Source organism: Stenella coeruleoalba, assembly GCF_951394435.1.
Source record: "Stenella coeruleoalba genome assembly, chromosome: X".
Lineage (NCBI taxonomy): Eukaryota > Metazoa > Chordata > Mammalia > Artiodactyla > Delphinidae > Stenella > Stenella coeruleoalba.
This window is the reverse complement of record NC_137152.1, coordinates 33,166,279-33,183,803: the sequence shown is the minus strand read 5'-3', so window position 1 is coordinate 33,183,803 and position 17,525 is coordinate 33,166,279. Positions and strand designations below refer to the sequence as shown.

General features: G+C 39.3%; 1 long non-coding RNA gene across 1 annotated transcript in view; it reads right to left on the bottom strand.

The window, feature by feature from the left end:
* Nucleotides 1-9,993, bottom strand: part of LOC307179880 — a 36,156-nt gene extending 26,163 nt beyond the window's left edge. Inside the window, exon 1 of the long non-coding RNA XR_013825585.1 lies at nucleotides 9,808-9,993. This is a non-coding gene — a long non-coding RNA (uncharacterized lncRNA). The remainder of the gene's footprint in view (nucleotides 1-9,807) is intronic.
* Nucleotides 9,994-17,525: the final 7,532 nt, after the last annotated feature.

Sequence of the window (17,525 nt, the reverse complement as noted above, 5' to 3'; positions counted from 1 at the left end):
AAAATTTTTTTACCTAACTCATAGGGTTGTTAGGAGAATGAAATGAATTAACTTTTGTGAAGCACATAGAGCAGTGCCTGGCACATCATATGCACTATATAGCTAATACACTGAAATAAATAAGCAAATAAATAAATGAGGCTACCTTAGGAAAAAATAGTAAGGAAAAAATAGGAAGAGTATCATTATAAGTTGTGAAGACATGACAACGAGGTTGTCAGAAAGTGTTAGAACCCTGAAAAAATAGCAGGTTTTTAATTTTTCAATTTGTGTGGGATTTTGGTTATGCAGATGATATTGTTCTTGAGTAGAAAGCAATCGGTGGCCTCAGAACTATCAGGCATTTTTCCCCCTAAGGTGAAGCATGAGTTGTAAGAAAAAATAATACATATTCATGAAAATACACTGATAGGCTGAGAAATCAACAACTGCTTGATATTCCTGAAATGTCTTTTTTCAGTATATCATGAAGGAGCTCAGGAATGAGTGTCAGTTGTAGAATAAAAACTCAGTAGACGTTAAGAACCAGAAAGACCCAAATGTCCTGAATTGTTGCAGGAGTGCTTGCTTTACACTTCATAAGCACTGTAGTGGATGCTGTCATGTGCTGTTAAGATGCTACCTGAACATTGAACCACTCATTCCTTCAGCTTTTGAGAGTGTTTAGGCTGAAAGCCTTTAGCTGTTAGCCCTCTCTGGAAATTGTCCTCTGCTGAAGAGAGCTGCCTCACCCAAGTTCATACCCCCTTCCTGAGAGGGACCAGGATCCAATGACTGATCAGTCTGGATAAAGACCTGACCCACCTGATCCAATTTGGAACAATTCTTCAGGGCCATCTTAGGTCTTCATCTCTCCACAGGATTGGCTAAGGCCTTTGTTGTAATTGCTTCTCAATTCAACTGCTCCGCCTACCCAATCCTGCTTCTTCCATTCTCCTATAGTTGTTAATCCCCAAAGCACTCCCCAATAAACTTCCTACATGCAAATCTCTGTCTCAGAGCCTAATTCTTGGGAATGACCTACAACAGGTACTTACTGAGTAGGGTGTGTATACCAGCTGCAGTGATAAGAAGCCATGGGCATTCTGATATTTCATTTCCCTTTTTCACAGGAATATCTTCATGTTTTGTGATCTTCTTTAAGAGCTTCCTTAACTTCTTCAACAAGGTCATCATCTATTGGTCCCTGGATCAATCCTCATCAAAGCACCAGGCTACAATTGGAATCCAAGATTTCCATAGAACAATGGCCAAGTCCAGGGTGAATAGAATTTTCCTACCAAAGGTCCCATACTTAAACTGATGAATGAGTGTTTCAGTGGTCCTGATGATGATTGTTAAAGAACAGGTAAAATAATACAGGGTAAGGTTAAATCATGTAATACCTTCCCCTCAGAAAGAACACAAAGGAGTTTATCAAATGACAAAAAAAAAAGAGTGTAAGTGCTGTTTCAATGCCTCGTTCTTCAAAGAGCCCACGTGATCACATCAAGCTCACTCTTATCATTGAGCATAAATGGAAGGCATAACCAGTGTAGCTAAGAAAACTTGGACAATGTGTTTTGTTCAAAGATACCTTGTCTGATTAGATGCTAAAGATCTTTATTTTTCATCTTAGGCTTACAGAAACAGGTATGCTTCTATCCTTCATGTGAAGTGAGTCGAGATCTGGGTCCGGCTGAATTGGATTCATTTATCTTTATGAGTTCCTAAGTTCTCACACAGTGCCTTGAGAATGCTGTTACAAAATTCCTGAAGATACATAATTCCGACAGTAGTAATGGCCTGAACCCTGATACCCAGTATGATAAACAAGCCAGGCCCCAGGTTTTCTTGTAGTCTTTTGTAACAACACACAGCAGCAAACAGTGTAGGTATATTGGATAAGTATTTACTAAACACATAAAAGAATAGTGATGGTAGCAGTTAATTATGCAAATTTAGTATAGACTGTAGCAGCATGATACATTCATAGAAAAGTTATCCTTGTGATTTTGATGAATACTTGGTAATTCTAACAACATTGGCAAATGGCATTTTAAAGAAAAGATTGAAAATGTTATTACCAGTTATGGATTCCACACAACAGAGACACCTCCATTTGGAATTCAGAGCCACTGCTTCACATTACTAAAAATACCACATAGTGCAGAAGCACGTTGGTACTGAAGCAGCGTCATTTGACCTGCTCTCATCCCTCTTGGACTGAATTTAACAGCTTTTGATTGGCATAGTCTTTCAAAGGCAGTCTCACTTCAGGTACAATCTGCATTTAACATCCCTGAAGGCATAAGCACACCTCCACATACAGGATGGTAGATATGTGGCCAGGATGATCAATGGAATTCCCTGTGTTATGCCAGTCCAGATGACAAAAGGTCTAAGTCTCTGGCTTATGTACAATACTTATTCCATAAAACAAACTGTGTCTCATCTCTGACCACTGCCCTCAATAGATTTTTACATCTGTTGGAAGTTATTTCAAATCTTGGTGAAGAATGGGTCTCTCTTGTTGGATAATTTTCTTGAGCATCAAAAATTATAACATTTCCTTTCATCAAGAAACACCATTGGATTGCTTTGTTGGAGACCCAATGTACAAGACATGCCTATATACATACATATATATATATATTTTTTTAACATCTTTATTGGAGTATAATTGCTTTACAATGCTGTGTTAGTTTCTGCTTTATAACAAAGTGAATCAGCTATACAAATACATATATCCCCATATCTCCTCCCTCTTGCGTCTCCCTCCCACCCTCCCTATCCCACCCCTCTAGGTGGTCACAAAGCACCGAGCTGATCTCCCTGTGCTATGCAACTTCTTGCCACTAGCTATCTATTTTACGTTTGGTAGTATATGTAAGTCCATGCCACTCTCTCATACCCTTCCCCCTCCCCGTGTCCTCAAGTCCATTCTCTACATCTGCATCTTTATTCCTGTCCTGCCCCTAGGTTCTTCAGAACCTTTTTTTTTTTTGGTTCCATATATATGTGTTAGCATACGGTATTGGTTTTTCTCATTCTGACTTACTTCACTCTGTATGACAGATTCTAGGTCCATCCACCTCACTACAAATAACTCAATTTTGTTTCTTTTTATGGCTGAGTAATATTCCATTGTATATATGTGCCACATCTTCTTTATCCATTCATCTGTTGATGGACACTTAGGTTGCTTCCATGTCCTGGCTATTGTAAATAGAGCTGCAGTGAACATTGTGGTACATGTCTCTTTTTGAATTATGGTTTTCTCAGGGTACCTGCCCAGTAGTGGGATTGCTGGGTCATATGGTAGTTCTATTTTTAGTTTTTGTTTTTTGGTTTTTTTTTGCAGTATGCGGGCCTCTCACTGTTGTGGCCTCTCCCGTTGCGGAGCACAGGCTCCAGACGCGCAGGCTCAGCTGCCATGGCTCACGGGCCCTGCCGCTCCACGGCATGTGGGATCTTCCCGGACCGGGGCACAAACCCGTGTCCCCTGCATTGGCAGGCGGACTCCCAACCACTGCACCACCAGGGAAGCCCTATTTTTAGCTTTTTAAGGAACCTCCATACTGTTCTCCATAGTGGCTGTATCAACTACATTCCCACCAACAGTGCAAGAGGGTTCCCTTTTCTCCACACTCTCTCCAGCATTTATCGTTTGTAGATTTTTTGACAATGGCCATTCTGACTGGTGTGAGGTGATACCTCACGGTAGTTTTGATTTGCATTTCTCTAATGATTAGTGATGTTGAGCATCCTTTCATGTGTTTGTTGCATGCCTTTATATATTATGGAAGGGTACTCTCTTAGATTACAATGCTGAAATAAATGACACAGCACTGTGAGGTAAACAGCAATTCTTTTAGCAGATTGATTCTGTTTGTGACATTTAAGTCTCTAAACCATGACTGATTGTGCTGGGGAAGAGGGTGTGGCAGATTACATTTTTCAAAGATGGCCCACCGTACACGCTCTTCTGCAATGTGACCTTACTACTGCCTCAGTGAGAGGTGGAGTCTATTTCTTTACCTTTTAAATCTGAGTAGGCCCTGTGAATGCCTAGACCTTTAGAATATGGCAGAAGTGACACTGCTAATTCTAGGCAAAGTCATTAGTTGGCCTGGCCAATTCTTCTTCCTACATCTTGGAAGCCAGCCTCCAGGTCAGAAGTATAACCACACTGAGACCACCATACTGTGAGAAGTCCAAGCCACAAAGAAGGTGAGATCCTGTGTGAAGAGAGACAGAGGGGCGGGGGAAGAGAAAGAACAAAGCACCAAGCATGTGTATGAAGGAGACACCTTAGAAGTTGCTCTAACCCCAGTCATCCCAACTAATGCCACATGGATTCACAAAGGGCCCAGCTGAGCCCTTCCTGAATTTCTGACTCATAAAATCATTAACAAAATAAAATGATTTTTTTCAATCCATGAAGTTTGGGGATAGCTTGTCACGTAGCAATAGATAACTGACGCAAAGGGTTTTGCTAATAACCTGATTAATTAAATGCTCAGGGATGCTGAGCTGAACTAAGATACAGAGACTGTCCAACTTATCTTCTCCTGAGAACTTTCGGCATATATTGGCAATATTGATCTTTCTTTATTCATCTAATTTTGTGCTTGCTACCCAGTTTTCCAAAAATAAACAATTAATTTCCTTAAGGATCAAAAAACCCCTGGTTAATTAATCAAATATGCTGGAAAGTATAGGAGGTCAGGTGCATGATTGAGACGAAGGAGCCACGTGCCTGCCTTTACATTCCGGCTGTGCCACTTACAAGCTCTGCGATGCTGAGCAACCCACACCTCAGTTCTCTCATCTGTAAAATGAAGATAATAATAATAACTACCTCACAGCGTTGTCAGGAGGATTTAATTAATTCAAACTTACAATAGTGCCTGGAACTTTAGGAAGTGTTACACAGATTTTAGCTGTTATTACTCGGATATGTAGCTGGGCCTCTACAATGTAGACCAGCGCAGTGCCCTTCTGTTCGGCATTGTAGGACTGAGTTTTTAGATTCAGACAGAGCTGAGACTAAATCCTAGATCAGCCATCCCTGTGTAATTCTGGAACCCTGTCTGGGCCCCAGTATTCCCATCTGTAGTATAGGGATGGTAATATTTCCTTCTCAAGGTTGTTGGGAAGATTAGCTGCACTAAGCAGGTAAAGTGTTGGGTTCAGAGCCTGGCATGCATGTTGATTTCCTCGGCACTCCAACCTCTCTATTTGTTTCCACACAGGATGAAACTCTCTCAGCACAAGAGAAGAAATGGCTGACTGGTTTTCAATTCTTCGGCCATGTTAAGCATGGAGTGTAGGTACTCAGGCTCCAGGATGGAGTCCTGGTTCAGCCGTTTTCAAGAACCACCCGGAAGCGTACCTATTTCCAAAAGTAACCTGCTGATATCTGGTTTTCTTTTCTTTTAACAGGATGCTGTTCTTGTCATACAAAACTGTACCGTTTGGGTAGCAGTAACTGGCTAAGGATGAGCAACATCAATTACCTATTACAACTCCAAGCTATCAATCAAAACACATGTTATTTCCTATGCCCCAGGCAACCCAAGGAATCAAACTAACAAAAACCCAGAGGAGCAAATAAACATGAATGCTGAGCTACAAAGTTCCCAGGAACACAGTGCACCACAGGAGCCCTTAGTCCCATCAGCTCACTCTGGCTGGTACCAGATGCAGGTGGAAACATAGGAGTGGTGGTGGAAAAAGAATGGGGCAAAAAAATCCCACGACTGGAGCTGACACAAACACAAGAGAGAATATAAACACTCACTCTGCCTCATCACAATCAAGTCAGGAAGGCTTGGCCCATGATTTCTGGTGACTTGCCCCCGGGGACAAAAGCAGTAAGAAAACTTAGAGTGATGTCTGCTCATGAGAAAATAATGGCAAAGTCAGAAAACATAGAGAAGTGGATCAGAATAAATCACCTTGTAAGTGAGCAGAGTCAGAGACCAGGAAGGACAAAATTCCCCATACCTGTTTTGTATCCGCGTGGGAAACTAGCTCATTTTAACCTGTCATTGTACATAAGTCACTCTTCAAGCTTGGTGGAGGCAGAAATTCTTCCTCTAATACTTTATATTTACCTGAAAATGGGTTGCCATAAAACTATAACGGTGGTATAAAACCTATAAGGATTGCCCCCAAGAGAAGATAATTATGAAACGAAAGGGTGAAAAATATTCCTAAAAGACATATAAGCATGATCAAATTCTTGGTATAATGGGGAAAATAAAGGAAAATGTAAAATCATAGTGTAGAGAGTTCTAAATTCCAGATTCCTCAATCAGAAGTGATCTAGTGAACTCTACCCTACATCGAGATCCCAATAAACCATATAATAAAGTGCTATTGAGTACCAACTGTGTGCTAGGCTCAGTACTCCTCTTTTCAAATGCATGACTTTATTTAATCCTTACAATAACCCTCTGGTGCAGGAACTATTTCTAACTCTCATAATATAGGTAAATACACTGAGACAGAGAAATTAACTTACTTGCCCAAGTCATACCACTACTAAGTGGCTAAGTCAGGATTTGAATTTAAAATTCCTTGATTCCAGAGTCAGTACTCTCAAGGTCTCTGCTATATTACCTCTAGATAATACCTTCTTTTTCTAAAACTTTTATTTATTTAAAAAATTTGGGGGGGGTTGTGTGGGATCTTAGTTCGCCGACTGGGGATCGAACTCGTGCCCCCTGAAGTGGGGGCTTGGAGTCTTAACCACTGGACCACCAGGGAAGTCCTAGATAATAACTTCTAGATAATACTTATGTTTTCATGAAGACTTCTCCAACTTGATTACCGAGATCATTCCATGTCATCAGATCACTTTTCCTTTTTACATTCTGTAACTATAGAGTGAATAAAACAAAAAGTAAATATAATTTCCATGTATTATAACAGGAGAAGATAAGGCAAACGCTTTAGGAAGTATTCAAGCATATTTTGTACTGTTCAAACACCTCCTCATCGAGAAAATACACAACAGATATTGTCCATTGACTGACAAACCACCAACCCGCCTTGGAAGAAATGTTTTTCCCAGGCTTCTAAACAAAGTGAGTTAAGAGCCCGTGTCAGACAGCCTCTAAGAGGCCCCCTAGTGGTCCCTGCCTCCTGGTGTTCATGTCCTTGTGTAATCCCTTCCCCTTGAGTATGGGCTGGACCTGGGGGCATGATTCTAAATAGTAGGGTAGGGCAGAAGTCATGAGATGTCCCTTGTGAGATTAGGTCACAAAATCCCTCTCTCTCTTTCTCTCAGAGAGTCCTCACTCTGGGGGAAGCAAACTGTCATGCTGTAAACTGCCCTATGGATATTTCCATGTGGCAAAACATTGAAGGTGACTCTGGCTGACAGCCAGCAAGAACCTGAGGCCCTCCAGTAGTCCCCCAAACAGAATCCTGTCAAGGACTATGTGAGTGGGCTTGGAGGCTGATCCTCCCAGAGGTGAGACACCTTGATTGCAGGACCCAGTTCAGCTGCTCCCAGATTCCTGATCCACAGAAACTGGAGGATAATAAATGTTTGTCATTTGAAGCCACTAAGTTTTGGGGTAATTTGTTATGCAGCCATAGGTAACGAATACAGCACCCCTCTGTTCTCGTGATATAAGGGTGGTAGTGCTGGAGATGTTTCCATTTAAGTAAGTCCAGTTACGGAAAAAAACGGAGAAAATCTTGTTGCCATAGCAACAGGTTGCTGTTTTCCTCTGTCCAGTGTAAACACTGGATAATAATCCCAGTAGTTCTTAGCCCACAAATTTCCTCCATTAAAAGAGGGATTAAATGTTGAGGGAGTCATAGCTGGTAGGCCTCTCACATGGCCTTTGATCCAGGAATCATACCGCAGTGACCCCTTCCACATTCCGGTACTTACTTCAGGGCTAAGCAGAAGGGACAGTAGGGGGAGTTATTACTTAGTCTTTGGCCAGAAGGATGGTGGTAAAGGCAAGTCAGTCAGATCTCCCACTTCCAGCCAAATAAAGAGAACACTGCTTTCAGAAGGAGAAATGGGAGTGGGGGAACAAGCTGAATCCTTTACATCTGTTAAATGCTCCATTCTTTTCCAGCCACTGACGTAATGCTGTCTCGTTGGCACCTCACAGTGACCTAATTGGATAAACAGGAAAGGCACTAGTTTACATTTGATGTGGTCAAAGTGTATGTCTGTGATTTTTGCCTTGCGTTCAAAACATAAGAGTAACTATCAGAGAAGTGACTGTTCCGATACACAAATTTGGGGGCGACAGAAGCAGGGTGAGAACCGAGTGTTCATTTCCCAGTAGCTGAGCCTCTCCTTTCCAGCACCCCTCTCTACTGGGCAGACATCCCCCCAGCAAACACTTCTGTTCGGCTCTGGGAATACAGCAGTGCCACTTCGGGGGCAGTGCCTCTGAGCCACCACCGGCACCACGAAGCTCGTATGTCTTTCCCAGGAGTTTCTATCCTTACATCCCAGAGGCTACCTTCACATTTTAAAAACTGAGGTCATTCTTGAAACTTGATGTGCACAGAGTTAGCTAGGAACAGAGTTAATGTTCAGAATCACATCCCAGAGATTCTGATTCATTAGAACTGGAATGGGGCCCAAGAGTGCATTTTTTTCCAAGCACTTCCATGTGATTGATTCCGATGGTGGTACACAGCCATCTTTGATAAACGTTGCCTGACCAACTTCTCCTTATCACTACTGTGCTGTAACAAAGAGCTAAAAGACACACACGAGCACACATACGAATACACACACAGAAGAGTATCTTGCTTTATGCAGTAAATTGTTTCTAAAAAGGTTGTACGCGTATCACATTTTATACAACAGTTCACATGCGAAATACTTGACATTCACGTGGTATTTCCCTTCAGGAAAAGGACTGCACCTTCAAGGTTATTTAATCCTTAGCACCTAGCACAATGCCTGGCACTTAGAGTTGGTTGGATTAGTATTTAGGTTTTGTTGTTGTTGTTGTTTTTTGGCCACACCCCGCACAGCATGTAGGATCTTAATTCCCCGACCAAGGATCGAACCCTAGCCCCTGTGCTGGAAGTGCGGAGTCCCAACCACTGGACTGCCAGGGAAATCCTGAATTAGTATTTGTTGAATGAACAACTATTCAGTTTGTTCAAAGCGAGGGTAGGTCTGAGGATACCTGGATGATAAGTCAGAGACTCATTCAGCATACAGCAGTATAAATTCACATTGTCCACTCCTATCTCCATTTAATAATGGTAATGTACTGCTCTTATTTTATGATTCAGAAGGGTGAAACAAAATATAAGAGGGACACTGAAACAGCTCTGTGAATGGAAGCCTTCTCGGTGTCTTCTTTTCCTCTCTAACCTCAAAAGTTATAACCTAGGGTTTCCCTGGTGGCGCAGTGGTTGAGAGTCCGCCTGCCGATGCAGGGGACACGGGTTCGTGCCCCCGTCCGGGAAGACCCCACATGCCACGGAGCGGCTGGGCCCGTGAGCCACGGCCGCTGAGCCTGTGCATCCGGAGCCTGTGCTCTACAACGGGAGAGGCCACAACAGTGAGAGGCCCGCGCACCGCAAAAAAAAAAAAAAAGTTATAACCTAAGCCTTGCCAGGAGACTTTATGATCTATTACATCTGTAACTCCAGGAGAAAGACAAAGGATGTGATAAATGGGACCAATGTAAGGCCTCAAATTCCTCTTTCCCAAATAACAGAGAAGACAAGCTTTGTTCTTGAATCAACAAATTACAAGATATTAGAAAGCAGGGAAAATTAGAATCTCCTAAATAGGTGTGGAACAGTGTTACAGATACTCACTAGAACAGAAGCTGATGAGGGTTTTGCTGGCCGAGTTTATGAGACCAAAATACAGCAAAGAACTGCCTTTGGTAGGCCTCTGGAGCAGGCGTTTTTTTCTGAGCTGCTAAATGGAGGTTTTTCAGCTGATTTGTTTATATGACAGCTTGCCTGTTAACAGAAAAACATTGATTCCTCTGGCTTAGCAATGAGGCTCCTGAAACATTTCATCCCTGAACTCATAAATTGGTAATAAAAAAATTTAAGCTTTCCCAAGGAGTTTGCTTGGCCTCAAATGTTTGATTGGACAAGGCACAGATATTTTTCCTGATTCCACAGTTAAAAGCCAGACTTGCCAGTTTTCTCTGGTTTGACTTATTGGATAAGCCTTTTGAAAAATGGAACTTGTACTCTGTGTGTTTTATTTTAACCTCAGTGATGATCTGTATCTCCGCCATAAATTTTTAAATAGCTGTGCTATATATGCTGAATAAATGATGAGCCCAACTGTGCTTTGAGCTACCCTCATAGAGCATCAGGAAGGGTCAAGATTGAGGGACAGAAAAATTTAATGCATGTCATGTCCTGACAAGTGATGGATTATTGATTGATGCCAAACTAGGCTCAAAAAAACTAAAACCATCATATATGCTGCAATCATTAGTGACATACTCCCCAGACGCCAAGAAGGATCTTGTGAAAATGTGTGTTAGTAAACTTTATCATCAACACTTAACAAAGGTGATCAGATGTAAGCACAGATAATAACAGCCGCTCACATTGTGTACTGTTTGTTTCCGAAGCCCTCGCACATACAGTATCTCAATTCATCATCATAATAGTCCTTTCATGTAAGAGTTACGATCATTGTTTTTTCTTTAATTTTCAACAGCTTTATTGAGGCATAACTGACATACAATAATCTGCACATATTTAAAGTATATAATTTGACAAGTTTTGACATATGCACACACCTGTGAAGCCATTACCACAATCAAGAAGGTGAACACATATATCAGCTCCAGAAGTTTTCTTGTGCCGCTCTATAATCTCTCTGTCACTCCTCCCACCCCTCTCCCAAGCAACCATTAATCTGCTTTCTGTCATGATAGATTAGTTTGCATTTTCTAAAATTGTATGTAAACAGAATTTATACTACATACTCTTGTTTTTTCACTCAGCATAATTATTTTGAGTTTCATCCACATTGCTGCATGTATCAAAGTTCATTCCATTTAATTGTTTTGTTTTGTTGTTTTTAATTGTTGAGTAGCGTTCCATCATATGGATATATGACAATGTTGATACATCAGCCTGTTGAGGACACTTGAGTCATTTCCACTTTGAGGCTGTTACAGATAAAGTTGCTATGAACGTTCACACACATGTCTTTGTATGAACGCGTGCTTTCTTTTTTCTCTTGGGTGAGTGCTTACATGTGAAATACTTGCAGGAACCCAGACATGGCTTAGCTGAATGTCTCTGCTTCAGTGATTCTCACAAGGCCGTGATCAAGGTATTAGCTGTGTCTGCTGTTTTATCTGAAGTCTGAGTTCAGGGAAGATCTGTTTCCAGACTCACTCATGTGTTTGTTCGTAGGTTCATTTCCTCACAGGCTGTTTGATTGTGGGTGTAAGTTCCTCTCTGGCTACTGACAGGGGGACTCCATCAGTTCTGTGCCACATGGGGTTCTCCATAGGGCAGCTCAACTTCCCTCAGAGCAAGCCAGCAAGAGAGCAAGAGAGGGCAAGCAAGACGGAAGTCACAATCATTTATAAGCTAATCTCAGAAGTGTCATCCTATCACTTTTGCAGAATTCCATTTGTAAAAAGTGAGTCACCACTAGGTCTGGCCCACACTCAGGGGAAGGGCTTATATAGGAGACAAGAATCATTGGAAGCCATCTTAGAGTCAGCTGTCAGCCTACCACAATGCCCTTTATCAAGAAACCCAGTGCCAACACCTTGATCTTGGACTTCACAGCCTCCAGGACTGTGAGAAATAAATTTGTTTTTTTTAATTAATTAATTAATTTATTTATGGCCATGCTGCGCAGCTTGTGGGATCTTAGTTCCCCAACCAGGGATTGAACCTGTTCCTTAGGCAGTGAAAATGCAGAGTCCTAACCACTTGATCCCAGGGAATTCCCAGTCCCCTTCTATTCTTAGTTTGGTGAGAGTTTTTATCAGAAATGTGTGTTAGATTATGTCAAATGAATCTTAATTCTGTTGAAATGATCACGTGTTGGTTTTCTTTTTAGTTTGTTAATATGGTGATGTTTTAAAATTTGTTTACACTGATTGATTTTCAAATGTTAAATCAAAAAGGAAACCCTAGGATAAACATCACTTGGTGGTAATGTATTAGTCTTTTTATATATTGCTTGATTCTACTTGATAAAATTTTGTTTATAGTTTTTGCACCTATGTTAATGCAGTATGAGGGATATTGGTCTGTACTTTTTTTTCTTCTAATGTATTTGCCTGGCTTTGGCGAGAGGGTGGTAGTGTTGTTCTCATAGAACCAGTTAAGAAGTAGTCCCTCCCCTTAAATTTTTGGAAAAAGTTTGTATAAAATTGATGTTATTTCTTCCTTATATATTTGGTAGAATTTATCAGTGAAGCTATTTGGACCTAGAGCTTTCTTTGTGGGAAGGTCTTTAACTAGAAATTCAGTTTTCTTAATGGAGATAGGCCCATTTCGGTTATCTATATCTTCTTGAGTAAGCTTGGTAGTTCATATCCTTCGAGAATTTTTTCATTTCATCTAGGTTGTCAAATTGATTAGCATAAAGTTGTTCATAGTATTCTCTTCTTACCCTTTTAATATATATAGGATCTGTAATGTCATCTCTCCCATTTCTAATATTGGCAAATTCTGTCATCTTTTTCCTGAGCAGTTTGGCTAGAGGTTTACCAAATTTACTTTTTTCTTCAAAGAAATAATTGTTGGTTTCATTGATTTACTTTTCTGTTTTTGTTTTCTATTTCATTGATTTTAGCTTTGATCATTATTAACTCCTTCTGCTGACATTGTTCTCCTTTTTCTAGTTTCTTAAGGTGGAGGCTTAGGTCATTGATTGATAACTGTCTTTTCTAATATAAGCATCTAGCGCTATAAATTTATTTCTAAGTATTGCTTTGGCAGCAGCCTATGAATTCTAATATGTTGAGTTTTCATTCTAATTTAGTACAAAATACTTCATAATTTCTCTTTTTTTTGATTCATAGGTTATTTAAAAGTTATGTTATTTAGTTTCAAAATATTTGGGAATGTCACAAATATTTCTGTTATTGATGTTTTAATTCCATTGCCATTAGAGAACCTAATTTGTATGACTTACATACTTTTAAATTTATTGACACTGTGTAATGGCCTAGAATATGGTCTCTCTTGGTAAATGTTCCTTGTGTACTTGAAAGAAAGATGTTTTGATGCTCCTATTGAGTGGATTGTTCTATAAATGTCAATTAAGTAAAGTTGCTTGATGGTATTGTTCTATTAATTATTAAGAAAGAAGTACTTTTAAAATCTCCGATTATAATTGTGTATTTTTCTATTTCTCCTTATAACTCTATCAGGTTTTGCTTCATGTATCTTAAAGCTGTTTTATTAGGTTAGTAAATGTTTAGGGTTGTTATGTCCTCCTGATGAATTAACTTTGTTTTCATTGTGAAATGACCTTCTCTATCCCTGGTAATATTCCTTGCTCTAAAATCTACTTTGCTATTAATATAGTCACTAAAGCTTTCTTTTGACCAGTGTTAGTATGATTAGTTTTCATTGTCCTTTTACTTTTAACCTATTTGTGTTATAATACTTAAATTTTATTTCTGTCGGCAGCATATAAGTGGAACTTGTTTTCTTTCTCAATCTGACAAGCTGCCTTTTAATTGGATCTTTAGACCATTTACATTTACTGTGATTATTGTCAATTTTTTGGCTTATATCTACTATCTTGCTATTTGTTTTCTATTTATTTGTCCCACCTGATCTTTGTTTCCATTTTTCCTTTTTCTGCTTTCTCTGTATTGTTTTTAAATTTTACTTTATATCCTCTGTTGACTTATTAGCTATAATTTTGTTTTGTTGTATTAGTAGTTGCTTTATAGTTTATACCATGCTTTTTTCATTTATCACAGTTTACCTTCACAGGACACTATATCTCTTCACATACAGTATAAGAATCTTACAATAGCACAGTTTCAACACTTTCAATTTGATTAATTAATTGATTGAATGATTGATTATTTTCCTCATTATGGGTCTTATTTTTCTGCTTCTTTGCATGCCTTGCAATCTTTGATTTGATGCCAGTCACTGTGAATTTTACCTTGTTGAGTTCTGTATATTTTTGTATTCCTGTAAGTATTCTTCAGCTTTGTTCAGGTATGCTTTTACATTATTTGAAAAGAGTCAAACCTTTTCAGGTAGTGCTTTTATGATCTGTTAGGCAGGTCTGGAGCAGTGTTCAGTTGAGAACTAATTATTCACTACTTCTGAGGCAAGAGCTTCCTGAGTACTCTACCTAACACCCCATAAATTGTGACTTTTGTCAGCCTGGATGGTGATAACACATTATCCTGGCTGAATGTGAGTATCAGGCACTGTTCTTCCTGATTCTATCTGATGTTTTTTTCCCCAGCTTCAGATGGTTTTTTCACACACATGCTTTGATCAATACTCTACTAAGTACTTGAGTGTCACCTTCTGCAGATTTTGTAGTCCTCTCTCTGCACCTCTCTTCTCTCTGGTACTCTGCCCACCTATCTCTAGTTGCCTTGGTCCCCCCATACTCTCAGCTCTGTCTCTTCAACTCAGGAAGATCACCAATCTCTGCCTGAGTTCTGCTTCCTGCACCACAGCCTGGTGAGTTGGGGGTAATCATAGGTTTCACCTCATTTCTTTCCCTCTCTCAGGGATCATTATCCTTTACTGTCTGATTTCCAGTGACTTGAACAGTGTTATTTCGTATATTTTGTCTGGTTTCTCTGATTGTTTCAGGCAGGAATATAAATCTGGTCTATCTTGCTCTATCCCGGTTAGAAGTGGAAATCTGTTTGTTCCATTTTAAGATGAAGAAATGATGTCAAGACTGAGAACTCCGAGATGACTTAGTGCTATAGTAAGTGGTAGAGCTGGAATTCATGTGCAGTTCTTTCGACTCCTTCTTCAAAAACATCATCTTAGAAGTATCCATATGGCTAGAAGAACTGCAGGGTCTTTCTCCCCCAGCCTACAGTTTTTTTGTTTTTTGTTTTAAATGATTGTTCACTTTATGTTTAACCCTTAGGTTGTTTGCTCGTTTGTCTGTTTTTAGGAATAAAGGTGAGCAGCTATTTGGGGCTGTTAATCTACTGTCCATCTTTCTTTTCAGAGAAAATAATGGCCTTAAGAGCTCCATTCCTTAATGCCTGGGGTTGGTTGTGAATCATTAGAGAACCTTTCTATGTTTGGACCATGGGTAAATGTTCAGTTTCTGGTCTTATCTCTTAGGTGCACTTATAGATTATACCCTTGCCCAGTTCAGATCCTTTGTTTGTTTCTTCCTCTGGTAGAGTACTCGTCTGTCATTCTTCCCCACCAAATCCCACCCATCATTTCAATCCCATCTGAAGCTCTATTTCTACTATGAAGTCTTCCCACCTCTTTGCTGCCACTTCTATAAAATCACACCAGGTTCATTTGGACAAGATGATCTTGGGGGTTCCTTCCAGCTCTGAAACAAGTTTTGTGGAGGCTAAGATTACTTTCCCCCTTCCCTAAATTACACAATTTGGCATTAATTGACCCTGAATTACATTCTAAAATTGTATCATATATCTCTCCACTCTGTCTGGCAAACTGTGAATCATCAATAAGTTCTAAATAAATCTTGTTGAAAGACTGGATGATGGCATTTTTTTCCCTACTCATTCAATGTGTGTATCTTTTTCTTTGTTACCAGAAAATAAGTTTCCTGAGGGTAGATTTAATGTCTTTTGCTTATTTTATATTACATAGAAGACCTACACTCTGCTGGAGGTATTGTTGTGTGTCTGCAAGGACTCTGATTCCAAGAGGCCATCAGCAACCTGATTTTCCAGAATCACGGTACCAACCTCAGCCGATAATATATAGTCCCAAAGTAAATATATGTTGAATGTACAATGAGGTGGCTCTGGAACAGAGAGTTTAGCAAGACATTCGTGCTTACACAGAGAAACAAAGATGCAGATAGTGCAGACGCACTCAAATTTTATTGTTTGTTTGATACATCTGCTGCTTTGAGGCTTATACTTAATGTGAGTCTGTTGAATGATTTACAGGTATACTCATGCACTGAGATGAAGGGCTTTGTTATAAATCTTCCTCCTTTTGCTGTAGGATACTGTGCATTTTTCAATGCTGTAAACATAAATAGAAAAGTGTTTTGTCTGTGACAAGGACAAATGTCAGTTGGCAAAGCTCTTAAAGATGCAGAGTTTTGAATTTCAGTTCTCATTATTATAGTGTCCTGATTCAAGAGGTAAGCATAAAAAATGCCTTATTCTTATAAATTTTATTTCATAAACCTTTGTAATAAGAAAAATATAATAAAAGTTATTATATAAAAATAATACATGTAGAAAATAGTGTTAAGCAAAAATAAGAAAATAAAATCCATCCCTATCTCCAACATAGATAACCATGGATAACATTTTAGAGCATACTCTCCCAGTCTTTTTATATACATATTTCATTCAAAAATGTAATTATACTGAACATATTATTTTGTTACATGCTTTTTCATTTACTGACATGGAAACTATTCAGCATATATTCATAAAAATTCTCCAGATCATCATTTCTCACTGCTGCTTAGAATTTTAATGTATGGATCTACTGTAATTTACTTATCCAAACCCCTAATTTGGGTCTTTTTGGTTGTTTTCAATATTTTTGCTGTCATGAAATTGGAGGAATGTGTCCCTGCAGCTAAAGCTTTATGCACATCCCTGATTAATTCCTTAAAATAAATCTCTAAAAGTGGAATTCTTGGGTCAAGAAGTATGCAAAATTCTAAGGCTTTTGACACCAAAACTACCCTCATTCCAATTTAATCTCCCAGCAATGCATGAAGCACCTTTTAAATGTGATTTCACTTCTACTTTTAACCTTTATGCAGGAAAAGTCTAAAGCATTCATATTTAGTAGTTGGGGAAATCAGTGTCCAGAAGAATCAAGGGTAGACAGCATCAAACTCAGAACTATAACCCCACTTTCTACATTCCTTAGAATATACTCTTAGAACAGTGCTCATTGCATCTCCCAAATAGTGTTTGGAAAACTGAGTTTGGGAGATTCTCTGAGCAAAATTACAGTTTATTAGTTAAATACATATTGAAAACAAAGTTAAATAGTCTGCAAAGCCTTTGGCGGTAACAGGATGAGTCATGCCTGTAAGCTGGTCTCTGCAATTTAAGTTATTTGCCACCAGGAGGCAGCAGAAAGTCACTTTTGATCTTTTTCCAAGGATGAAGTGTGGTTTTCCTGAGATAGTCTCCTTTCCACCTTGCCATTTGTTGCATAATCACAAGTTACAAAACTTGCCTTGTACCCATCCTGACATTTATAAAATTAGGATTTCCAGTTTGGTTCAAATAGAGATAGAAAAATAAGTTTTATATATTTCCTCATGAAATCTTAGTTATACTTAAAACATTTTTTTTTACTTTATAGGGGACTATCTCACTGTATACTTTGAGCTAGACTTGAGA